Source organism: Callorhinus ursinus, unplaced genomic scaffold (assembly GCF_003265705.2).
Source record: "Callorhinus ursinus isolate GAN/ISIS: 27379988/994484 unplaced genomic scaffold, GSC_fseal_2.0 scaffold28, whole genome shotgun sequence".
NCBI classification, from domain to species: domain Eukaryota; kingdom Metazoa; phylum Chordata; class Mammalia; order Carnivora; family Otariidae; genus Callorhinus; species Callorhinus ursinus.
The window spans coordinates 6,114,209-6,141,842 of NW_027397090.1; the positions used below are offsets into that span (position 1 = coordinate 6,114,209).

A 27,634-nucleotide genomic window follows, 5' to 3' on the forward strand; every position below is an offset into this window, starting at 1 on the left:
TCAAAGACTACCTCCATTTCTTTGAGAGAGAGAGAGAGAATGAGTTGGGGGTGGTGGCTAGGAGATGAGGCAGAGGGAGGGGGAAAGAGAGAATCTTAAGCTCCCTGACTTGGGGCTCCATCTCACGACCTGAGGTGAAATCAAGAGTCAGATGCTTAACCCACTGCACCACCCAGGTGCCTCAAAGACTACCTTCATCTAGTAGAAGCAACCTCCAGGACATGTTTTGGTTCTTCATGGAGCCTATCTTCTCCATCTGTGGAAATAGAGTTAAAATTTTGAGGGAGAGATCTTTCATTCAGATCTTAACAACCCTACCACTACCCTCATGACAAATTCCTGAAAACATCAGCTCTGCTTTACTCAAATGAATTCTGCCCATGATTATTCTCCATTCTTTGTTTGTTTGCTACACATATTTCTTTAGTGCTTTAATTAAGCTTCCCTGAAAAGAAGATATTACAAAGCCAAATAACAAAGTTGAAATCTGAGATACCTGAAGAGTAACATTCCAGAAGCTCCAGAAAACATATTTATTTGGGCTTCTGGAATTCTCACATAGTCACTGGGTATCACTTTAAGAGGCAAATTTTTGGAAAGAAAATGTAAAGAATTTGCAAACCATGAGCAGATTAATTAGCCAGTTTGAAATGTGGTTTATTCGTGTGTAAAATGAAAATACCACTTAATTTACAGGGTTGCTGAGAAACTAGAAACAAACAAAAACAAGTAAGGGCTATATCAACATGTCGGCACAGACCTGTTCAGCAATTTCTAACTGTTATTACCATGATTACAATTTTGATTATATAGCCTTCTTAACCTTTCATGGGGGGGGGTGTTCAGCTTGGATGTATTCTAAACTGGAGCTGTCTCAGTAACGCATTTGGTGAGGTGAGGAAGGATAGTTTCAATTCATATCAACTGCCAGCCTTAAATGAGCCCATGGAATACATCACTCACTATTTTAAACACTTTATTTTTATTGTCTCATCTGCTGATAAAAACTTTTTGAGGTAGGTTATGTTATTCCCATGTTAGATATAAGGAAACAGACACAAAGAGGTTAAGTGACTCCCCTGTGTTCATGTGACTAGTAAGAACAGAGGTAAGATTTGAGTCCAGGCTATCTGACTCCAGAGCCTTGAGTTCTTCACCAGGAGCCTTTCCACTTCCCAAAAAGGTGGAGGTCCTCCAGAAGCTGAGTTGATATATTGCCTAAGAACAATACATCCTGAAGTCAAAATTACTAACTTGAAAAATATAGCTACTTAAAATCTTTTTTAGAATAAAACAGATAAAACAGATAAAGACATTATTACTTAATATCTATACTTGGGTAAATACACATCATTAAGTTATAGTTCTTTAAAGATTTATTATTTATTTGAGAGAGAGAGAGAGCAGGAACAGGGGGAGGGGCAGAGGGAGAGAGGATCTCAAGCAGACTCCCCACTGAGCATGGAGACCTCGTGGGGCTCCATCTGAGGACCCTGAGATCAAGCCAGCAGTCAGACACTTAACTGACTGTGCCGCCCAGGTGCCCCTAAGTTGTAGTTCTTAAGTGCATCTTCAGTGCAAAACACATGATAGGAAAAACTGTTTCTTTTTTCAGATAGGACTTTAGGAAGACCTTGAGAAAAAGTATATGTTCAAAAGAATTTAAATTTTCTTCAAATTGTTTAATTAAAGATGAAATTTTTCTTACTTATTTTAGGTCAAGGAATTGTGTGATTGGAAGCTCTAGAAGGACAAATGATTCTGGGGAAGATTATGGAATCTGACTTTGCATAATCTTTCAATCTATTGCCTTTTTTTATTTGCCTAGATCCAGATAAAATGTAAGCATAGTATTATATAAGTTCTCAGACTCAGAAATCAAGTAATAGTTTAAAAAAGAGAATTAAGGGATTCTGAAAAACTTACAGAGTTAAATGTCTTGTAGCTATTTTCTCTCAGTAGCTATTAGGACACAGATACATTTTGTTTTGTTTTTACTTTAAAGTCAGTGTATAAAAGTAGAAAAAGTTAAACATTGATTATAGGTTGAGTGAATAAAAGTTATCTTGTAAACGAATACTTTTAGGATATTTAAACAGTATACATTAACTGAATGTAAATTAGTAATTTCCTGGAGCTAAGGGGAAAGGATCCTGGGAAGTGACTGCTAATGGGAATAGGATTTCTTTTTGGAGTGATGAAAATGTTCTGGAATTAAATAATTAATGGTGATGGTTGCACAACCTTGTGAATACCTAAAAAAAAAAAAAAACCCACTGAATTGTACACTTCAGAAGGGTAAATACTATGTAAAGGTTTGTGAATTATATCTTAACTTTTAAATAATGCCAAAAAAGTCAATTATTGTAGAAACCTCAGATGTGAAAGGTAAGACAGGTCACAGGAATAGAATTTTGGAGCTGGAATCGATAAAGGAAACTTAACCACACACACACACACAAAAAGTCCATGAAGCTCAGTAAATTGGAAGAATACAGTTAATCTGTGGTTACTCATGATTCAAGGGCAATCTATTCAGAATGGCCACATTTTCCAAAACAACAGCAAAAAAACAGTCTGACGAAGTGCAATGATCACCCTGGTTCTTTATGTACAGCATGATATTAGAAATACAATTTGGATATCCAGCTATTGAAATTAGAATATCTAGATTCAAGAACTTGGGAAACCAGCAGAACAGAATGTTGAGACTGCAATTATTCTGGAATATCCAAAATTACGCGTGCACATCTCTTAGAATTCTTTATTGACTAAAAGCAACTGTAACTAAATACGGCAAAACAAGCAAATAAAAGGATAAATATAATAAAGAGCAAATAATACTAAAGGAGAAGCTGAAAGATTAGTCCCCATGAACGATGAACCAGGAATGTGTGTCCTGGGAACTAATGGAGGGTTTCTTTCAAGGAATTATGTGTCCTGGGAACTAATGGAGGGTTTCTTTGAAGGAATTACCATGGACATAGCTCAGATTCAGTCCCTTCCCTAACTTGTGGCACTCTGCTTAAGAGTTGTATTCCTGGAAGAGAGAGCATTTGGCCATCATTGTTTCTTAGAGAAGGCAGAAGATTACCTGGATTGACAGTCCTACCTTGATTGCATACAGTTGAAGAGTCAGTTGCTGGGAACTCTTACCAAATGACTGGAAACAGGGAGAAGCTCATCCCAAACAACCAAAGTCAGCCAGAGCTACCAATCTTCAAATAGCTCAATGGAACCTGCTAGTATGGTATAGGAGTTAAGAGCTAACCTGCTTGCATTCAAATTCTGGCTTCTGCTTGTATGAGTCATGTCACCTTGGATAAGCTATTTAACTTATTTGTCCTTTAATTTACTCATTTGTGAAATCAGAGTAATATTATCCACCACTTAGGGTTCAAACTTAGCCCAGTATCAGGTACACAGTAGGATTTATATTTGTTAGTTATTATTAATGTTGAAATATTAATAATAGGCACTATTTTTAATGTTTTCCTCACAAAGTACCTATTCAAAAGTTTAGAAGATTGTGGGATAACTATTTCTTGTCAATAGAAGATAAATCAAGGTGATAGAATTACATTCATTTAAAAAAGATAAGTGATTTTGCCTTAAATCAGGTTGTGGTCCCCAATTCATACAAATTGGTCCATCTTATAGTTTTATAGAAAAGAAATAGTTATTTTTGTTTGTTTGTTTTTTGTTGGGAGAAAGCCCTTAGCTAAATTCAAACTATTTACCTTATTGTTTTTTGAGCTGATGTTCATTTTGTCTAGAAAGCAAACTTCACAGCATCAGCATTTATACAATCATTTATACCCCAGTGAATGCCACATATGTATGTGTCATACATTACAAGATTTAGTTGGGGCTTATTGTATCAGCCTAGTAACAATAGGAATCCATAATTTCACAGAGTCATTAACCATTCCTACTCTTTTAACAATAAACTTGACAGAATGGATTGTCATATAGAGTCAATTTTCAAATAAACATGATGAAGTAAACAACAGAAAAAGTGAGAAAAACACACTAGACAACCTATATTCTTCAGTGAATTTGTTGACTTACCTTTGCGGTTTGGTTCAGTGGAATCCTTACTTGTTCTTGGATGAATAGCCTCCTTCGGTGGCTTCTAAATAGCTATCCATAGCTGAAGGTTTTAAATGTTCTCACAGAAACAAACTCAACCACCCATCTCTAGATTTAGAGGACTACCAAAATAAGGCCCCAGCCCCACTTTCCAAGTCCTCCCCACTATACCCACAGAGAAAGCACCTCCAGCTATTGTCTCCTTTCCATTCAGAAAGGCAGCATTTGGAGGAGGTGCCCAGAGTGGTTTTCACCTAGCTACTTGCATCAGTTAGGCTCCAAACATGGAAGCAGAACCACCATGAGTATTCTAGAATAAGGAATTTATTACAAAAATTGGGTCTTACGCAAACAAAAATCAAAGAAAAGTCCACTCACCAGCCCTAGCATTGAAAAACAAAATGACGTAGAATGAATCCACAGGGAGAAATGGATTTATCCAAACACTTATACAAATATAAAACTTCAGTAGTTGAAAAAAAAAAAAAAAAAAGAATGTATTCCAGAAGTAAAAGTTGATCCTGGTAGCCCTAAAAACAATGATAATTGAAAAATATATATATCGTTTAAAAACAACTATAAGCAGGTGGTGATAAAAGTTTAAATCTGATTATTCCCCCCTAACTTTTGACACTAAGAATAAGTCTGAGGAATACAGTGTTCTCCAGTCTTCACTAGTTTACAGATACGACTGGAAAGAGAAAATGGCAATAGGAATACGGCTCTTGGTAACATCTTCCCAAATCACTTCTGCAGCCCAGCACAGTTTGATGTCCCTCTGCAGGCTCTCATATGTTTGCAGAAAGTCAGCTACCCCTGGTAGTGCTCCTGCTTTGCCAGCTGTCTCCTGGATTCCATTGTGTCTGGCTGGCACCGGCCATCTTTCCCCAGGCCTCTGGGGGCCAGTGCCATATCCTAAGGACTCTCCCAGTTGCCGCACAGAACAAGACCTGAAAGAAGTCATGCTCCATTGCCCTAAAGCGACGTGAGAAAATGCTCTTCGCTCCCAGTTTGCCTTTTGTTGAGTTTGGTTCCCAAGCAGGGATGACCATGTCTTCAAAGTGTCGCATGAAAACTTCTCTTTCTGCTCCTACCTGTAGTTCTCTCTCCAGATTGCTCAGATACCAGAATAAGGGGATGGATTTGGATATAGGCTGCAGGCTGCCCTCATCTTTCCTCTGGCACCCTATCCGCTTAATAATACTTAGTTCTCTGAAGCAGCACAATCCAACAGAAATGGAATATGGTTATAGGAACAGTTTAAAACTTTGTTTTTTTAAACTGTTAACTTTTCCCTAAAAATTTAAGGAGACATAGATGAATTTAAATATAATACATTTTCTTTAACCCATTCTCTTCCAAGTATTATTTTAACATCTAAAGTACAAAAATGAAAAATTAATAATGATAAAGTTTACATGTTTATACTAAACCTTTGAGATCCTATGTCTATTTTATACTTACAACACAGCTCTCAATTTAGACTAGCCACATTTTAAGTACTCAATAGCCATACATAGCTAATGGTCCTGTATTGGACAGTGCATCTCTAAAGAGCCAGGAATCCCATTCCACCTAAGTTGATGCTAAAACAATTTAATTTCCCCATCAACAGTATATGCAAATTGAAATAGCTCAGCAATTTCTTGGAAAATAACAATAAATGAATATCACTTAATATAACTTTCATTATTCAGATACATGGATAGTCCATTTTCTCATTCTTACACTATTGCTTTAGATGTTTGTAATAAACATTAATATGTTAAATTCAAGGCTTCCAGAGTCATAGGGCAGATAAATTCTTTAGCTATAGGAAGTATCTGGGTCCCTTTATGATTTTTCTTACAAAGTAGAATCTAAAGTTCTTCCCACTCAAAACTTCTCTTCAACAGATATGTCAGAAATGACAATATCTACTGGTGCTAAGACATTATTTCATGATAGGGAGTTGGCTCTCTTGACCCGACCCAAAATGTGGATACCTAAGCTTTATTTTAGACATTCGTATCTTGCTCTGTATGAACTTAATAATTCATTTAAATTCCCAATCTTATGGCTATCTGAGAACCTAATTTTTTTCTATGAGGAGAGTTCAAAGATGGTAAGGAATTACAAATTAAGTGAGGAAATCAGGCCTTTAAAATCACACTTTTAGCACTACTCTGTAACTATTTCTGCTGTCCGTCGGTCATGCTGAACATTAACCATTTGTTGTCTCCCAAGTAGTGACCATCCCTTTGTGTACAAGTTGTAGATGGTGGAATAAAGGGATGGTGTTAATTCAAAGACAGAACTTCAGACTCTACAATAAGTGATTCTTACAGTGACACGTATTTGGCTTTTTAACCCTCAGACTTGTTTTTAAGGAAGATGAATCCCCCACCTTTAGCCATTTAGCACTCATTTGGAGCATTATGTGGAAGAATTTGTAGATGCCTTACCTGGCCATCTGATCTGGACCTTTAAATTCAGTCTAAAAAAATGAACATCCAGAGAAGTTTAACTAATTTCCTATTCATATATGGTTTACTTGCATCATAAAAAAAAAAAAAAAAAAGCCTTACACCACCAGCTCTTTCTGCATTAAGAAGCAGGGTATTTGTGTCTTTGCTGGGTGATTTAACGGTCACTAAGCAGCAGGAAGGAGTGCTCACCTCAGCGGAAGATGGGAACGCAAAAGCTAGGTAACACTGTCGGAGCACAGCTGGGTGGTCAGGACATTGGCTAGTAATTACTAGCCAGTACAAAAGAATGAATTCTAAATGGATGAAAAGACCAAGGCCTCGGGGATTGGGTTTTCAGACATAATTAACATAAATCAAGAGACAGGTTTGGTTTGGCCAAAATACATGAGGAGACATATTTTTAAGCTTTTCCTGTGTGAACCTCAAAATGTCTGCAAAAGCACTTGGATGCATTTCCTTTCGATTCTGTCACAGCTACAGTGTTCTGTTACTGCTATTGTTAATAATAACAACAGTAATATTTTCCATAGTACCTTTCTCCTCAAGTCTTTACAATATCAGGCAAGAGGGGCGCCTGGGTGGCTCAGTCGTTAAGCGTCAGCCTTCGGCTCAGGTTAGGAGACAAATTCACGCTCTTTTTGGCCAAGCTGTTCTGGAACAACTTGGACATGTTAATGAGCAGTCATATTTGAAAGCCATCACATAAGACTTTTAAAAATTAAAAGCTGTAACCAGTTTTACTTCCTCTAAACTCTAAACTTAGGCCAAGTGTTAAATACACCATAACCATAAGGTAAACTGGGAAGGAACTGAGCACTAGAACTTTTCACATGAAGATGAAACAGAGGTTTAAAAAAAGATAAAACAGATGGAAAGGGAACAGTTCTTTAAAGAAGTCGTTCCAGCTTGTGTTAGGTAGTGTTCGCCTTGGACATCTGAGATTGACTACTGAGGTGCTACCTGCTTTTGTCTCTGTCTTGATTTTCAGATTTATGAGACTGTCCTGGATAATCATAGACAACACTTAATTGGATGGCTGCTCCATGGGAAGCATTTTTCTAAGCACTTTGCATGGATTATTAATTCACTATCACACCCTTATGAAGTAAGTGGCATTATTATCCACCCAACTTTTCAGATGAGAAAACCAACACGCCACAAAGTTCAGGGACTTACCACACAACACATGGCCAGCAGGTTGTGCAGCTGGAATTTGAGTCTAAAGAGTCTGACTTCAGGGCCCAACTTTTTAAGCACTATGCTATACTGATAAAAGTTTTAAATGAAGTTGCCAGGAATTGAGGAACCATAGCTGGTTTCCTGGGAGCTTTTTGCAGATGCTGCATTAGATGAAACAAAACAATCTATACTAGTTTCTCTCTCAAAGAAGTAAAATTCCACCAAGGCCTAGTAGCATCCCATTTTTGTTCCTCTCCATACTCCCTTTGCCACTATGTGTTCCTTCTTTCCACCTACCTTGAATCCAGCTCACACCACATTATGTGTACATTCGTGTAAACTCTAGCTATCATTCAGTTAGTCATTTTAAGTCCTTAGGGTAAACTGGATATATCATATTTCTTTAAAAAGTAAAACAGTGCTTTCCAAAATGAGGTAGAAATGAATAATATAAAAAATCTTGCATAAATATCTGTTTTGAAAGGATTTTATGCTCTGACATCAAATGAGAGCACAACTCAAATGAGGTTTGTCCAGGTATCAGACGGTTTGACCCAGCCTGCATCAATTTATTTTCACAATTCCAAATTGTCTTATTGTTGGGCTGAAATAATTGTCAACTAAGAGACAAGAAGAGTCCAATAGAAGTTTGGAACTCTCACAATCAATACTGGTTGGCATAAAGTCCCACTGGGAAACAATGAAAAAAATGTACTTTCTAACAATAGGTCAGATTATTGCTATGGCCTTTCTGACTAATGCAGATGCTTCTCAGTTGTGCATTGGAATATACGCTGTTCTTTCTGTAGGGCAGTTGTTTTTGTTCCTCTGTTTTCTCAACATTCTTTGGGAAGAAGAATAGGAATTAAAATTAACAGCTTGCAGCTTATGTTTTGACTTCCTTCTTCTAAGTAAGCTTCTTCATTAACAATAATTAAAATGAATGTGCTGCCTTCTTATTGGACCAAGGATTTCTGTTTGGTCCAACTATATGGAACTTTAATATAAGACATCGAGAACAGATAGAATTGGGGAAATTAAATAGCCTTCCAAATTAGTCAAAAATACCTAACAGTTGTGGTTAAAGCTTAGCATGGAGAATGTTAGAATGTGCCTGTCTACGTCATGTAATATGAAATACAAAGCTTCTTGGGGTTAATCCTTGTCTCCTTCAGCAATATTCATAGGCCAAAAGGAAATGGATCAGTGAGGCAGTAAAAGTCTTGAAATAATTTTTACTTTTTCTTTAGGCCATGTGGAATCACTGAAGGATTTCAAACAGGGAATTTTGGTCATAAGTTAATTTTGGAAAATCTACTTCCATAGACGATGAAAACCTGAGGCTAAAAAACATGAGAACAAGTTAGGATATAGTCGTATTAGTGTGGTAGATCTCAGTGGGAAGCAGTTTTCCCCTACTGGAGATGATTATCCACATCTAGAGATATTTTTGTTTTTCACGACTGGGGAAAGAGGGGCACTTCTAACAGTATCTATTGGGTAGAGGCCAAGGATGTTTCTAAAAATACTACAATGCATAGTACAGCCTGCCACGACAAGGAATTACTCAGCTCAACTTGTCAAGTGTCAAGTTGAGAAATCCATTAGTCCATGCAAATGATAATGAGGGGCTGACCCAAAGAGGTAAAAAGTAGGAACAAATATTTTTAGGATATATAGTCAATCAAACTCAAGAAGTGATCAGTGAGAGAATGTGGCCAGTGAGAGAAACTATGTGATCTTATAGTGGTATTAGGCATGGATATTGGAAGATTGTTTGGGTCAGTGGTACTTGAAAAAGTAGGAACTGAGTATGGAAAGAAGGTATTTTAGTAGAAAATGATAGGTTGTGAACAGGACATTGAATCGCAGGTGATGGAGACATTTTATCTGCTTCACGTTAAGTTGTACAAGTCTGAAAATGAGAATAGAAGCCTATTTTGAAGAGACAGATGAGGAGGATATCAACAGATAACACTTGGAATTACGAGAAGAGATAAGATGCCAAAGAGAAAAGGTGTGGGAATGGAAAGATAAATAATGTTGAGGGAAGGCAAATGAGCAGGCATGGTTAGAGATTGAGAAGTCATGTTTGGAGATGAGGAGGGAGAACGTATTCTGTTAGTACATCTCTGCTAGCCATCAAAAGCCCGAGCTTTGAGCATCTATGGCCTCCCTAAGTTCTTGTATTCTTAATAATTATTAACCACACAGGAATTCTCTTTATGTGAAGAGGGAAAACAGAGGGATGTCAAATTGCTATTAGATGGGCATTTAAAAAAAGATAGATAGATAGATGATAGATAGATAGATAGATAGATAGATAGATAGATAGATGATAGATATTCAATAGAAATGAATATGAACATCCTTTGGTAAATGAAAACACTTGCTACAAAAACTTCAGCAACAACTTCTAGCTGGCACTAACAATTGTTTGATTAATTATAACTTGTAATACAAGACTTGATAAAGTTTCATAATTGAATGTTAGATTTTAACGTATTTTTTAAGCCCCTGTTTTTAGGAATGCTAAATTACTCTTTTTAAGAGAAATCTCCATAAATGATTGCAGAAAAGATATAAAGTCTTGGAGAATATTCAAATACTCTTCTGTAACCCTGACCCAAAATTAATTTTCCAATTACTTTAGTCAGGAAGTAATTAAGGATATGACAACATATCTTGAATTAACGTATCTTGAAATAATAAATATCATGGTAGAAGATTGATCTCAGCCAGTAAGAAATAAATACAAGTTGTGTTTATCTTCTGTCACAGATGCTCCTCTCTACTTCTTAGTAACGTGTATCTTACCTAAATTTATTCTCTAGCAAGTTATACAGTGATACTTATTAACCATAAATAGGTTGGCAATGTTACACATAATTCAGATAAAAGCGAATTAGCATCAAATTTGTTATTTCAGGTATCACACCCTAGCACATACTTTGTGTGCCCACCCCTTGCTTTTAAATTCTAAAATGTGAGTTTAAATATGTGAGCTAGATCTTCATTTATGATCATGATAAATCCATATCTCTGTCATTCATGCATTTATTTTTAGTTTTTCGTTTTTTTCTCCTGATAATGGGTCCTGTTCTTTTTGCCCCTTTGCCTTCTTGTTAATATTGTATTGGATGCTAGACAGTGTAATATTACATTATTGCATGTCTAGAGTGTGTTGCTTTCTTTCAAAGAACATTGACATTTATTTAGCAGATACTTAAATAATTTTGGATCCACTTGATATTTTTGAGGAAGAAATGATGGCACTATTTTGTTGTTTGAGACCCTGTTTTTGCTGTGTGGTGGTTGTTCCAATGTAGGGCTTCTTTAATCCTGCTGCTAAAACATTACTCTTGAGGAATCTATACTAAATCCTCTTGAGTATTCAACAAGATCCCTCCAATCTGCCTTGTTGTAGCTTGCGTATCCCCAAGTCTTATATAGGTTCTGCTAATTGTTTAGCTTATACATACTTGGTGATCCTTTGCCAGCCAGATCGATTTTCATTCCGTGGCTGTGCAGATTAATATTCAGCATTAGACTCATTGTGAATCCTATGTAGATTACTGATGCTACTTCTCTGTGTATCTCTCTTCCCTTTTACTAGTCTGTCCCACAAATTCCAGCCACCTTAGCCTCCCTAAGCTCTGACTTCTGTCATCTCATTTTAGCAAGACTAGTGTTCTCTTGAGAGCCCCTTCTTGGGTCATGATCCAGAATATGCCTCTAGGCAGAAAGCCAGGGAAATCATGGTGCCCATCTTATTCGCTTTCTTTTGTCATGGATAACAGCCCTGGGCTGCCTGTTTCCAATGTCTGAAAACAGCCCTTTCCTATATTTTATGTAGTTTTCTACTCGTTTGTGGTAGGAGGGGATGTCCAGGACCAGTTAACTCTCGCAACGAGGAACAGAATTCAGAATTGCTTTTTAATTACTTATTTTTGAACAGAAATTTTTTAAAAAGTAAAACCAATTTTTGATACCAGTGGTAAATAATAGCAGCTACAGAAATATCAGTTAATACAGCTTTATGAATGAACTTATGAAAAATAAAATGTACAGTGACAATGTTCAGTATTACTTGTGTCACTACAAATTTCCAAATAATGAAATGCTCTGCGGATGGGAAGAAATGATAGCATTAGTTTGTTTTCACTGTAAATGATGTCCTCTTTGTTATCACTTTCTCTCTCCCCTTCTTTTGGTGCTTTCAAGAATATAGATAATGCAATTATCTATTGCTTCGTATGTAGATTGGGGAAGGGTACGGAGGAAGCATTTGAACCCTGGCTACACATTAGAATCACCTGTAGATCTTTTAAAATATACTTATATCCTGACCTCTCCTTTTTAGAGCTTCTGATTTCATTGAACTGGAGTGACCTTCAGGTATGGGAGATATAAATCTATATATATGTATAGATAGATAGATTTTATATCTATCTATTTATACTTTAATTTCCAGGTGATTCTAAAAATTACATAGAGCTTGAGAGCTACTCAGATTGTGTTCCATGGAACAATAAAACTAACATCAACTGGGAGCCTTTCCAAAATGCAGAATCTCAGGCCCTGCCCCAAAACTACTGAATCAGAATCTGTATTGTAACACTATCCTCAGATGACTCATATGCATATTTAAGTTTTAGAACATTCTTTAGTTGACAAAGGTATATTTATTGCCTTCAAGGAATTCAGAATGTAAATGGTAGAGCATTTAGACCTGTGATAATCCCAAATTAGGCCTAATGTCAGAATCAAGTGGTCTTTAAAAAAAAAAAAAATGTAGATTCCTAGGCTCCAGTCTAACCTTGGTCCATGAACAACTCTAAGCATGAAGCATAAACCTTGGGCATCTGTATGTTTATTTATTATATGTTCCAAATTGTTCTAAAAATTAGAGAAGTTTGGGAAATAAAGTAAAATAAGGACTCAGTTTTTCAATTTTTCAACATTTTGCCTCTACTAAAAGTCATAACCTGGCAAAGAAAGAAGGGCTGTCATGAAAGTCATAATAATGGTAGATACACACACACACACACACACACACACACACACACACACACACATATATATATTTTTATTTTACACAGAAATTGAGTATTGTGACAAAAATGATTTGATATAAATTTCACATTTTTTTGTTAAGATAAGTTTTATATGCTTTGGATATTTTTGCTGTGGCTACAATGAGGAAAAATATATGTACCTGGCCATTTAAAGGTGCTGTCAGCTAAGAATTTTAGGCCGTTTCTGTACAGCACAGGGGCAGCCTGATCGAGGCTGGAGGGAAATGGCAGTCTGACAGGAAACTGAAAGAAAATTGACAGACGTGGCGAGTGTGAGGAATGGCGTAATGCTGAATGGGCTGTTTTGTAACAGAAAAAAGAGAACATTTCAAAACTAGTTAAGTTAGTTATGAGACTTTAACTAGGTCAAAAACTTATGAGTATTTGTGAATACTTTTTAACAGTGTAGAGACTGTCAAAGATTTATCCCATGGTTAAATCTTGGGTGTTTGAGTCATGGAGTCTGAGGAAATTTCTGACTGAAGAGATAGAAGTGAATGAAAACACACCAACACAGACAGACTTTTCTCTATACAAATGTAAGTTCTTAGGAAAGTTCTTAACATTTCTTGTTAAACCATAAATTTATTGGCCAGAAGTCATGAGAAGTCCAGTTTGTTAGGTTTCCAGATTCATTATATCCAGACACAAAACATGAGATTAGAGCTAAGGAGACGGGATAGTGAGTCCCAGCAAAGTCATCTAATATGTGCCATTTTTCAGATCACTTAACATTTCTGATAGTCTCCTCATCTCTAAAATGGAAATAACAGTATTTCTCTTGTTAGGACAACCGTATGTCTGATACCTTCTCACACTTGTGGACAACAATCTAAGGATATGGTAAAACCTTTAGCTAGAATCTCTAAATGTAAAGACCTCATAGTTTAATGGAGATACACATCACAGACAAATATTACTGCATTGGTTCCTGAAGTACAAAAAATTAGATATTATAATCTGATGAGATAATGCTCAAGTAAGGCCACAAGCCCATTAACCCCCTGACACTTGACAGATTGTGTAAGACATACACTTTTGGATATATCATGGTTATGTACAACAAGATTCAAGTTAGTACTCATTTGAAGTTTTAAGCTGCTAAGCTCTTTATAGGTATTTTTCCACAGTAGCATATTTTGTTTGATATTGATTCCCTCCATCGTTAGGACAAGAAATGCTTTTTGAGACCATACTGTGTGTCAGATACTATCTAAGTTGTGAAAAAAATCACTGGTCAGAAGGATATGTAGGTGGGAGAACAAGCAGCAAATGAACAAATAATATAATGCAATATGATGTATAATAATGACATAATATGATATACCATATCCCACTGCAGATTGTATTACATATTAGAAGAAAATAAGCAAAGTAATTAGCTAGTGAGTAACTATTAGTGATACCATAGATAGGACAATTCAGGGAGATAATTCTGGGCCAGTAATATTTGAATTTCCCTAATCCGAAGGATGAAAATACATCAGCCATGAAGATATGTGTCAAGAGAGCATTCTTATCAGAGTAGAAGTCCTGTGAGGTGAGACTATAACTAGGCAGGGTGGAAATGGTATGGGTTGAGGTTGGAAAATTAAGATAAAGACCCAGTATACAGGGCCATGTAGGCTATGCAAAGTAGTTTGAATTTTTATCTAAAAACAGTGGGAAGCCATTAAAAAGTTTTACATGAGAGGAAGACAGTATTTATAAAGCAAAAGCCTGGAACAATCTAAAGGTCCATAAATAGATGACTGGTTGAATAACTTATGGTATAGCCACACAACAGAATACTAGTTAACTCTGAAAAGGAATGAGAAACATCTCTACACTGACTGTAGAGTGGTATCTAGCATATACCATAAAATAAAAAAAAGTATGTGCAGTATGCTATTAGTCATCTTCAAGAAGGGTGAAAAACACAGATGAATACACATGCACACAAATACCCTTTATTGAAAAAGTGAGATAAACCAAAAATTAATTTAAAAGAATAGGTTACATGGAAGGGGGGCAGAAGACTAGCATGAAATAGTTTGGGTTGGAAGTGAGACTTCTCTGACTACCTTATTTTGTAGTTTTGATTTTGGAATCATGTAAATGTTTTCATAATAATACAACATAACAAATGTAAGCAGAAATAAACCCTAAGAATTGAAAGTAAAATAAAACATATAAAGTGAACTGCGTATCAGCGGGCTAAACCACACCAGCAGGCATTATATCAAGTGATTTCACACTTGATCCTAGCCTAAAGGCTGAGAAGCGTTTATGTTAAGTGATTTTAAAACATAGTAATTTGCACATCTCCAGTGGTATATAGACTAAGGACAAAAACATTGTAAAGATCTTAAGCCACTTCTAGTAATCATATTCTTATTCTGTAACTATGTGTACATATGTCTGTATTTGACAAACTCACTTATACAGATACACACACACACACACACACACACTAGGAAGAGCAAAAAGTACTTACATTACTATTGTTAGGATCCAAGACTTTCACCATAAGAGAAAAGATATGCAAATATAAGACTAGTGAAGTTAAATTAATATTGGAATTGGAAATTGAATATAAATTCATGGCATATTTTATTTTCAACCTATTTTTGGTTGAAAAAAATTTAAAATTTTTTGGAAAACCAATTTTTCCATTTATTTTTGGAAAATTGGGGCCTTCCAGATTTGGGGCAGGATACATACAAGAAGAGCATAGAAGACCTACCTTATCATCACAAAAGAGTAGAAGCATTGGGTCCTGTCATCAAAGCTCAGGAACCAATTTGAAGTAGTTCAACTGGCCAAAAAAGGGACAATTTGAACAATAGCAATAATAATAATCACGATAGATACATATTTAAAATCATATAACTATATTAAAATCCATGATTTCATAATAGTACCCAATAAGAAAAAAAATCCATTATCTTGAAGGATGCTAGAAACAATCTGTTCTTCTAAAAATCTGTAAATAAGGAGAAAGATTTCCCATTCATTCTGCATTTCCTATACAAACTCACCTTGGTACTAACATCTACATAATGAGAGAAAGTTTTTCTTTTAGACATATTCCAGCAAATAAATGAAAAGTTAATGTAAAATTAAGATATAACCATTTGGAACCCTTAACAAAAAAAAAAATGGATTTAGGCTACAGTCATCAGCAATAGCTAAAACCAAGTGAAGTATGGGTGGAGAACATTTTTAAGAACGCATCAGGCTAATGAAACCTAATCTGCTGATCACTGTAACATCTCAGAAAGACAGCCAGATATTGTGTGACTTTTGATGAATCGCACTAGGAAATGTAAAGATCGACTATGAACTCTTCTTGCCACAATGTGAACCTAAATTCAACCTGGTCCCTGAGCTAACTACCAGGTTTTAGAAAACACATGAAATCAGAGAAAAATGTTAGAAAATACCATGTAACAGGACATGCAATTACAAAAACGCAAAATAAGGGGCCCTCTCCAGCTCAAACGACAGTTCACTTTGATATGTATGTTGAAAGGAGGAGAAAGAATATATAAATTAAAGAGACAAGAAATAGTCAAATGCATATGCAAAACTTACTTGGAATCATTAACTAATATTTTAAGATAGTCATAGAAATGTGAACATTGAATGGATATTTGATATTATAGGATTGTTTTAAAAAAGGAGTCCTTATCTTTCAGCAATATATACTGAGATATTCACAGATAAAATGTTACAATGTCTGCAATTTGCCTCAGAGTATTTCAGTTTAGGGAGGAGAGTCATGTAAAACTATGTTGAAAACAATTGGTAATTGATAATTATTGAATCTGGATCATGAACACATGGGGATTCATTGTACTATTCTCTCTACTTTGAATTTGTTTCAGAATTTTCATACTTTCATTTAAAAGAAAAAACTAACAAACATGTGAAGGTCTCACTTACATTTAGAAAATGGGGCATAGGTAAAAGCATGGAGACCAGTTAGGAGGTTACTATAGGTAACTTTCAGGTAGGAAAGAAATGATGGTGATTTATACTAAACAGTGGCAGTAAAGATTGAGAACCGAGAGGATCTGATATATTTACAAGTAGTCAATAGTACTTCTAATTGATTAGATTGGAGGTTGAAAGAAGCCATCGAGAATACCTCCCAGGATTTCTGCTGGAAATCTGGGTAGATGGTGATGTCTTTTACTGACATAGAGAAGACTGGAAAGTAGGGGATAGCCACGTGGAAATTCGAGGTCGGAAGTACTCAAGAGTTCTATTTGGCGCATAGTAAGTCTGAGACATCTATCGCACATCCAGATGACGATAGAACACAAGGGGAGAGATCAGTCCTTGGGATACACATTAAAGAACCATCAACATATAATGTTTAAAGGCATAGGACTAGATAAGAACATCCTTGGACAGAACAGAAATAAAGAAGCAAAGCCAGGTAGAGAGCCCTGAAGGTACAGAGACCCTAGATGCCATGTAGCGCAGAAGAAACAAAAGATCTAAGGAACAGGTGGGGTACAGGATGAAAGCCAGAGATGCAGCCCAGTTTTCTTGTTTTAGTTGAGTTATATTTTACAACTAATTTATAGATGGTATTCTAATAACTGAACTCACTAATAAGCAAATGAGCTCCGCTCCCGCAAAACCAGCATGCAAAGGCAGCGCAGTACACAAATATCTATGTAATGATGCACATGTAAAGCTCTTGGTTACAAATGAAAAAAAAAAAATCAAAATAAAGAAGTCTCTTGGAATGTGACTGGGTAATAGTCATGCTTTGATAATTTGATAGGCTGAAGAGGACAAAACTAGTTACCATTAGGGTGTATGTTTATTTATGTCTGACTTACCTAAAGTCTAGGCCAACAAGTCTAAAGACATTGAGCATTGAGTTTCCTGAATTCAGTGAGAACTGATTAACCCATTTAGAAAGAGCTGAACCTATCTTTATATGTAGCTAATTATGTTCTAATGCATACATTCAGCAATGCCATGAGGCTGTCCATCTGCAAACTGCCAGAAATAAGCTGTCCAAATTCAGAGAACAGTTTATTTTAAGGCTAAAAAAATGACACTGATTTAAAGATTGCTTTTGCTGATTTGATAAACTGTAAGTTGAAACAATTACATTAATGTAGCACATCGTAATGCCAACAATTTTTCTAAAAAGATAAAAGAAAAAAGAAAAAATAATTTCCTTTAAATTGTATGTATTAACAGGATAAAGGGTGAATTTGAAAGTCGATTTTTTTTACCACCTTCAAAGTGTTGCACTACAATAAAGTGGGTGGAAAAGAAAGTGTTAACTGTTAACCTTACATGGGTGGATGATACCTTTCAGGACAATGTATAAGGGTAAGAGGTTTCAAAGACTGGGAAAGAAAAGCCGTTTTGTTTTGTTTTTTTTTTTCAACCTGGTCTGCTGCAGCTGTCACTTTACCAAGAGTTGGTAAAAATAGCAAAGGAATAAGAGCACAGTTCAAGAGTTAGTAGGATAGTCATGTCCAAATGACCCACATGGGAGGCCAGACTGCACCAAAGACAGGGAGGAATCATCAATGAGGAGCCCAGGAAAAAGAAAGAAGCACAAGGCCATGAAAGCAAGGCAGAGGAGAACGGATTTTGAGATTTTTGAGCCTTTTCCAAGGGAGCCCTTTGACAGGAGGCCTTGCTTGGTCCCTCAAGGGGCTGAGGAGGATCAGATGCTAACAGAAAGTTCATTGCCCTCTCTGGGCAGCCAGCCAGGTTGAACCAGTCCATTCACCTAATGGCCTTCCTTTTCCTTTTCCCCAGCCCCTCGCCTTCGGGACCAGACCTTTTGTATTTTCCTAGTGTTTTCAATTGGAGAAATATAGAGATGGTTTCATTCTTTCTCGACCTATATCACAGTGTCAATCTTGACTTCATTAGAGCACCTTCTATGTGTCACCACCACAAGGAGCAGAAATGAGAAAAGTCTCATATAGTCTTTTGATAATTCATAGAGTAGTACACCCTTGCTTAATGGATCTTTATTTCAAAATAAACTTGATTTTTTTTCCATTTTAAATAAAAGTTGTTTGGCAATAGGTAGATCTAACCTGAATCTGTTGGGTTCTGTATTTTTAAACAGTTCTGACCTATTTTCTTTGTTTCTTTTTATAATGCATGCTGAGTGGAAATGGATCGGGGCCAGTCCTAAAATACAGGATTGAGCAGCTCTTGGAATTTCAAAAGCAGTACAGTCGGAACAAGGTTTCTAATAGGATGAACATAAAATGAGAAAAACTTTATTATTTTTAAAGTTTCATTCACAGAAAGACTATTTTTAAATAAACATAAGTAAATAAAAATAGGGACTATTTCTCATTTGAACAAACATTGCAATTTAAAACAACAGAAATTTCCCAATTTATAAAACAACTCACCCTTCAGTCCCCAAAGAGAACTCAATAATCAACAATAATTGTTCTTTGAAAAAATTCAGGAGTTATAATAGTTCACAATACAAAGTAAATGACAGGTCCAAAATACAAAATAACTTTACTTTGAATTTCTGGGCCCTAATCAAGTTTTTCTTGACATTTAATCACATCTGAATCATTAAACTTAGAAAATCTTTGATAACCCAAGTCCCTGAATGATATCTCGCAAGAAAACATGCTAAATATTCATAAATGAGAGCCACGCCATTTCAAAAAAGAAAAAAAAATGGAAAGCAAAATTTTCCTGTTCTTAAGCACATTAATGTTGTTGGGTGATGTTTGATGGCTGTGAAAGGGTGTCGCATTTCTAGAACTTTAGGCCTTAAAAGAAGACCCTTGAGTTACCTGGACTGACAAACTAACACTACAACAATTTTTTTAAACAAGCCATCATGAACCTCACATGGAAGCTAAAAACCCATCAGAGTGCTGCTCCACAAACAGCCTGGTGTGGTCAAATTGCAGGAAACCCAGGCAAGGTTTTTAGTTCCCTAATGCTTTCGCTTCCACACAAGGAACTGTAAAAATAGGAGCTCTTGGATGCATTAGAAGAGACCTTTCTCCTCTCACTGAACAACACTTAATTTTGCTTCATTCAGTGATCCAAGCATTGCCACTTTACTCCCATTGCAGCTTTTCCCATATAACACTATATTTTTTTCCAGATGCATCCATCTAAACAGCCCAAATCTGTACACATTAACATCTCTGAGGAGCAACTCTGAGAAGGTTTTCACCCTGACCTTTCCTTTCCTGACACAATCTCCATCACTGCTTCCTTCTCCAGGTTGTTTTTGATGTCACAGAAGATGTTGCTGTGTCAGCCAACAGCGTTGCCTTTGGGTTTCTGTTCTCAACTGTAGAAATCATTCCTCCTCTAACAATTGATGGAGTGGAGAGCCTGTGAGAATACAGGCTTTAGCCCATTGAAAATGTTTTCTGCTTATTTGGTGCACAAGTATTGAAAGATCAAAATAGAGGGTTTTGAGCAAAACTGTATTGCTGAAACCCTACATTTTTTTTGCAAAATTCTAGCTTTCCTTTTCTCCCTATCTCTTACACATACCCTAAAATTACACACATAGATAATTTTATAACTCATTAAGAAGAATTTCTCTATCAAATTTCCTTTATTCAGTAGCACACAGTAAAAAGAACTTGGGGGAAAAACCTAGAAACAACCTAAATATCCATCTACAGTGAACTGGGTCAATAAACTGTTATATTTATACATAAAAAACTATGCCTTATGAAAATAGGGTTCTATATTTTCTCTTAATAAAATAGAATAAAATACCTTTTTTACAAATAAAAAACTGTGCTATATTTTCTCTTAAAATATCTTCTTTTATTTTAAATAAAATAGAAATACACCAAAGGAGCAGAATAGAATATATAGTATGCCACATATTAGATATAATCCTGTGGATATTGACTTACATCTATAGTCTGGCCTATGAATTAGAAGAACCTAAAAAGATACATAAGAAACTATTCAGTTACCTTTGGGAAGTAGATACAGGAAACATCAGTTATAGGTGAGCTGAGATTTTTTATTTCAATTCTTTCCATCTGTCTTTAACTTTCTTTGCCTTTTCATATATTGTGTATTAGAAATACACATTAAAAAGAAGGCTTATTGGGGTTCCTGGGTAGCTCAGATGGTTGAGTGTCTGCCTTCAGCTCAGGTCAGGATCTCAGGGTCCTGGGATTGAGTCCCATGTCAGGCTCCTTGCTCATTGGGGAGCCCGCTTCTCCCTCTGTCTGCCGCTCCCCCCTGCTTGTACTCTCTCTCTCTTTCTGGCAAATAAATAAATAAAATCTTAAAAGAAAAAGAAGGCTTATCTGATCATCTGAACATTCTAAATGCAGCTCAATTCATGATTATTGAAAACTGGTGGCACGCCCATGATCTAGTATGGTATAATGGAAAGAAACTCCAGAACATTAGATTTTTAACAGATAGCTCCCCCTACCCCACCTTTCATTTAGTACTCAATGTTGTAATGGAAATAAAACAACACATGGAAGGTCCTATGAATCTTGCAGGCTACTATACAGGTATAAAACTTTGTGATAAAAATCATGTTCACTTTTAGATCTCTCATTAATTGAATCTGACTCTATCCCAAGAGTTTTACATTTGTTCTTACTTGGTATTTTTCACTGGGAGGTATTCCATTAACATTTGAGTAATAAGAAAAACCATGATCACAATAGTAAATGCTTAATACAAAATTGCACATTTTAGTGACAGGTGCATAAATGAGGAGAGATAATTTTTAGGATGTAGTTAATAGAAACGTGGTGTTGTAATAAACTCCCTCCTCATAAATTTTCTGCTTACCTACCAATAATGATGGTTATAAAAGTTGTTATTTACTAAATACAAAGCATGGTCCAGAAACTTAATGATGTTAATATTTGTTCCTTATTTCTCAGATCACGTTTTCAGATGATCATTAGTAGTATCGTTGTATGGTAAAGAAAATCAGGCTTATGATGTTAATTAACTGAAGTCTGATTATGACTCAGATCTGTCTAAATCTAAAGGCTGATCTTTTCCCATCCTAAACTAGAAGGCACTGTATTAGCTCAAACCAATTTTCAACCCAAATCAATTATCTCCAACTCCCGTTATCTGTTAAGCAGTGCCACCAACTATAATGTTTAAGGACGCTGATCTATTTTCATTGAGACTATAAACTGGTACCACGTTTATGGAGATCAGTTTGGTAGTCTTTTCTAGGAATGTTATCTATACTCTGTGAGCAGACTTACGAATTTACCACCGGTTCATACCAAACATTCAAAGATGGGGACATGACTTTATACTCAGAGATGCTCATTGCAACATCATATATAGTAACATGTATAAAGAGCAAAAGCCAAAGCAACTCATGCATCTAGCACAAACATCTAAATGCATAATACATTTTGGTGTGGAAGTATGTATGGAATGATAGTCAGATTTTTTTTTTCACCTATCTGCCCCCCCACCTCCCCTCTGGCAACCACCAGTTTGTTCTCTGTATTTAAGAGTAATTTTGTTGTCTTTTTTTTTTCTTTGTTTGCTCATGTGTTTTCTTTCCTAAATTCTGCATATGAGTGAAATATGGTATTTGTCTTTGTCTGAGTTATTTCACTTAGCCTTATACCCTCTAAGTCCATCCATGTTGTTGCAAATGGCAAGATCTCATTATTATGGCTGAGCAATATTCCACTGTGTATATATACCACTTCTTTATCCATTCATCTCTGAATGGACACTTAGGTTGATTCCATATCTTGGCTATTATAAATAATGCTGCAATAAGCATGGGGTGGATATATCTTTTCAAATTAGTATTTTCATTGTCTTTGGGTAGTGGAATTACTGGATCATACAGTAATTCTATTTTTAATGTTTGGAGGAACCTCCATACTGTTTTCCACAGTAGCTACACCAATTTGCATTCCCACCAACAGTGAATGAGAGTTTCTTTCTCTCCACATCCTGGCCAACAATTGTTATTTCTTGTCTCTTTGGTTCTAGCCATTCTGCAGGTGTGAGGTGATATCTCATTGTGGTTTTAATTTGCATTTCCCTGCTCATCTGTGATGTTGAACGTCTTTACGTGTAGGCTGCTTATATGTCTTCTTTGGAAAAATGTCTATTCAAGTACTCTGCCCATTTTTAATTGGATTATTTTGTTTTTTGGTGTTAAGGTGTATAAGTTCTTTATGTATTTTGGATATTAACCCCTTATCAGACATATCCTTTGAAAATAATCTTCTCTCATTCAGCAGGTTTTCTTTTAATTTCGTTGATCATTTCTGTCACTGTGTAGAAACTTTTTATTTTAAGATTTTATTTATTCATTTGACAGAGAGAGACACAGCGAGAGAGGGAACACAAGCAGCGGGAGTGGGAGAGGGAGGAGCAGGCCTCCCGCGGAGCAGGGAGCCCGATGCAGGGCTAGATTCCAGGACCCCAGGATCACGACCCAAGCCAAAGGCAGACGCCTAACGACTGAGCCACCCAGGCACCCCTTGAAGTTCATAATTTGTGTTCTCCAAATGGGCTCTAAGAGATTCATGGACTCCATAGTATTATATGCTAAATTTTATATGTATGAGCATATAAACATTTGGTTTCTTTTTTTTTAATTTTTTATTGTTATGTTAATCACCATACATTACATCATTAGTTTTTGATGTAGTGTTCCATGATTCAGTGTTTGTGCATAACACCCAGTGCTCCATGCAGAGCGTGCCCTCTTTAATACCCATCACCAGGCTAACCCATCCTCCCACCCTCCTCCCCTCTAAACATTTGGTTTCTTTAAGAAGCATCTGACCTCCAAAAAATTTAAAAACTCACCTATAGTAAAATCAGAAACTTATTCCTCCTATTTAAAAATTCTGACTTCTTCCTGTTTTGTGTTTATGCATGCATTATTAGGAAAGCCCTCCCCCTGTTGATAACCTTAGAGACTAGTAGTCACAAACCCATCTTTATCTCACTTAACCTAACAAATCCCTGTTACTAGCAGTCTTGATATGTTTGTATGTATAAATAAGAATTGTGAACAAGATAGAAAAAAGTCATAATTGTTTGTTCCAGGCGCCCCCGTGTAGAAACTTTTTATTTTGATGTAGTACCAATAGTTTATTTTTGCTTTTGTTTGCCTTGCCTCAGGAGACATATCTAGAAAAATGTTCCTATGGCTGATGTCAAATTACTGCCTATGTTTTCTTCTAGGAGACTTAAGGTTTCAGTCTCACATTTAGATCTTTAATCCATTTTATTCTCGTGTATGGTATAAGAAAGTGATCCAGTTTTATTCTTTTACATGTAGCTGTCCAGTTTTCCCAGCACCGTTTATAGAAGAGACTGTCTTTTTCCCATTGCATGTTCTTGCCTCCTAGTATAGATTAATTGACCATATAAGTATGGGTTTCTCTCTGGGATCTATTTTATTCCACTGATCTATGTGTCTATTTTAATGCCAGTCCTATACTGTTTTGGTTACTGTAGCTTTATAGTATAACTTGAAATCTGAGATTGTGATACCTCCAGTTTTGTTCTTCTTTCTCAAGATTGCTTTGGCTCTTTGGGGTCCTTTCTGTTTTCATACAAATTTTAGTGTTATTTATTCTAGTTCTGTAAAAAAAAAAAGTTGGTATTTTGGGAGAGATTGTATTAAATCTGTAGATTTGGGTATTATGGACATTGATTCTTGCAGTCCATGAGCGTGGAATATCTTTCCATTTGTTTGTGTCATCTTCAGTTTCTTTCATCTATCTTTCATGGTTTGTGGAGTTCAGATCTTTTACTTCCTTAATTAAATTTATTCCTAGGTGTTTTATTCTTTTGGATACAATCATAAATGGGATTGTTTTCTTAATCTCTCTTGTTGCTACTTCATTATTAGTATACAGAAATGCAACAGATCTCTGTACATTGATTTTGTGTCCTGAAACTTTGCCAAGATTACCAATAGGCAACTTTTGAAAGCATTCTTTTTATAAAAGATTTAATGATGTTTTGAAAAAAATGTTCGGGGCACCTGGGTGGCTCAGTCAGTTAAGGGGCTGCTTGGCTCAGGTCATGATCCCAGGGTTCTGGGATCAAGCCCCATGTCGGGCTCCTTGCTCAGTAGAGAGCCTGCTTCTCCCTCTCCCTATGCCTGCTGCTCTGCCAACTTGTGCTCTCTATCTCTCTGTCAGATAAATAAATAAAATCTTAAAAAAAAAGTTCATGATGATTCAATGTTGTGAGAAATACATATATGTATAAAATAGAAAAAAGAGGAATGCTAGGAAAATTATCAAATTATGAACATATGAGCAGTTGCTCTTTATATTTTCTTCTAAATATTAAATATGTACTTCATATTTACAAAAATAAATAATATATTGTTTTTATAATTTAAAAGTTTTTTTTTAACTTAAACAATATCTAAAATCTAATTATACCAAAACCTTTCCCATTCTTAGGAGATGAGAGATTTTTGCTGCTACATTTCTTTCATAAATATTTCTGTGAACAATAATACTAAGTGAAATGTTGAAATGGTATTTCTAAATGCCTAAGGTGGCTTCCACTTGTAAAATACAAACTGCATTAGTTCACTTTTTTTTTTTTTAAGATTTTATTTATTTGACAGAGAAAGACAACGAGAGAGGGAACACAAGCAGGGGGAGTGGGAGAGGGAGAAGTAGGCCTCCCGCAGAGCAGGGAGCCTGACGTGGGGCTCGATCCCAGGACCCTGGGACCACAACCCGAGCCGAAGGCAGACGCTTAACAACTGAGCTACCCAAGCACCCCTGCATTAGTTCATTTTGTTAAACTTGCCTCTATTCCCTCACTTTTGCTATGCTGCAATAAACTTACTTTTGTGGCTTTGAACATACATGCAAGTAAACCTAAAAACAAAAATTTTTTATCTGGCATTATTATGTCAAAAGGTGGTAGCTTTTAAATTTCAAAGACACTGCTAAGGCATCATCCAAAGAGATTTTAATAATTTACACTCTCACCTGAAGCATGAGAGCATTTCCCACATCTTGTTAATATTTGATACCAACCTTGTTAATGTTTGTCAACATAATACATGAAAAATTGTATCTCTAACTTAATTAGTAATGATTTTATCATGGATGTGGTTTATCACAGTTTAACCAGTTTAAAAATCCATATATACTTTTTATGTGAATACTTCCTTTATAATTTTGCTCCTTTCTCCTATTGAATTATTGGTGAAAAGAAATTGTGGAGTAGTTGAAGGCAGTTGTGGATGTGGGGTGTAGAATAAGTGATCTCCCAAATCCCTTCTCCAAATGATAAGAAATAACTTGGAAATTCTTTGCAAAGCCACATCCTAAACATCCCTTGACCTCAGAGACTCCCCCGACCTCCCTGTAACTATGAGCCCTGGTCCTTCCATCATCTTGTCCCACTGGGAATTTTGGGGTGAAGTGAGGTGGATGAAAAGAAGGAGGAGAGAGGCCAGCCAAGGAGCTAGGATGCTCAATGTTAGAGAAAGAACTTACACATCAAAGAAAATTCAGGAGATAAAACAAATCTTATGTTCTCAGTTTGGAATCAAGGTATTAGTATAAACTTACAGTTTTTTATGTGTGTATATACAGATAGTAAGTAATTAATAAGTTAGGTTTTGTGAGTCACATACAATTTCTATTGTATGTGTCTGTGTACATGTATACACACACATATATACACATGTATTTGATAGGCCTTGGGCAGATCCCCGAGTTAGGCTCAGAAGTAACACTTCACTTCTGCCCTTTATCTGTCAGTGAGAACTAGTCACATTGGCCCTACTAGATGCAAAAGAACTAAAAAAAATGTGGTTAACTTGTATGCTCACTAAGAGAATGGGATTGGTCCATATCTCATCAGTCCTGCCAACACCATTTTACAGCTCTGAAGGAAAGATTTCCTTCAATTTTACTTAGAATTCTTTCTGGCCTTGGTTTAGGATAGGATCCTGGTTAAAGACGTAGTAATCGGAGGGTCCTGACATCCATGATACTTTTCTTACTATCACTAATTAGTAAGAGGAGAAATGATTTACTGAAACCTGGAGGGAACTACTATAATTCAAAAGGTTAGCCAGGTTTCATGTTCAGTTTCTTGCTTATTTCAGTGATTGAAAGAAGAGGGTGAATGAATACATACTTTAAAGAATCCACAGGTCTTAACTCCTCTCTGAGAGAGTACCAGCAGTATTTCTTTCCAGGTATGAGGAATGGAGTCCACTCTGAATGCCAGGATGTCAGGCTAATTTACCGCCTTTGAACTTTTATTTCATTTTTCTTCTAAGAACCTGAGGGAAATGAGTAGATTTTGTATAATTGTCGCAAATAAATCCTCACCTACTTCAAATTCAGCAAATGTCAGGGTTAAGTAAAACATAGAACAATTTTAGATAATTTCAATTTATATGAAGGATAGATTTCTATAATAAAAATCAGTTGAATTTCTTTTTATAAATGAATATATAATTATTTTAAAGGAATCAGTAAAAATTTAAATGCCTATTTATCTCTGTTTATATCACATCTTAGTAATTTCAAAGATGGAAGTAATTTTACAGAATAGTATTGGGACAGTTACCAGAGGGGAAAATATACGGAGAAACTGACAATCCAGTAGCATTTGTTCTTTTAAAAAAAAAAATGCCATTTTTTTCTCCCAAGGGAACACATTTTTGTTGTATTTTGCGTTATCCCAAGCTACTTTGTACTTACCCCATAATTCCTGATAAATGCCATCAGTATGATCTCTAAGGGAAAGGACTTTAATTCCACCTCTGTTTCTAATTTCCTCACCAACCAATTCTTGATAGAAAATCTG

General features: G+C 35.9%; 1 long non-coding RNA gene across 1 annotated transcript; it reads right to left on the reverse strand.

The window, feature by feature from the left end:
• Positions 1 to 1,085: 1,085 nt before the first annotated feature.
• LOC141370209 (uncharacterized) lies at positions 1,086 to 27,634 on the reverse strand. Its single transcript, XR_012374076.1, has 3 exons — positions 27,529 to 27,634; positions 15,543 to 15,614; positions 1,086 to 1,218 (listed from the first exon to the last, which is right to left on the reverse strand). It is a non-coding gene; the product is annotated as an uncharacterized lncRNA (long non-coding RNA).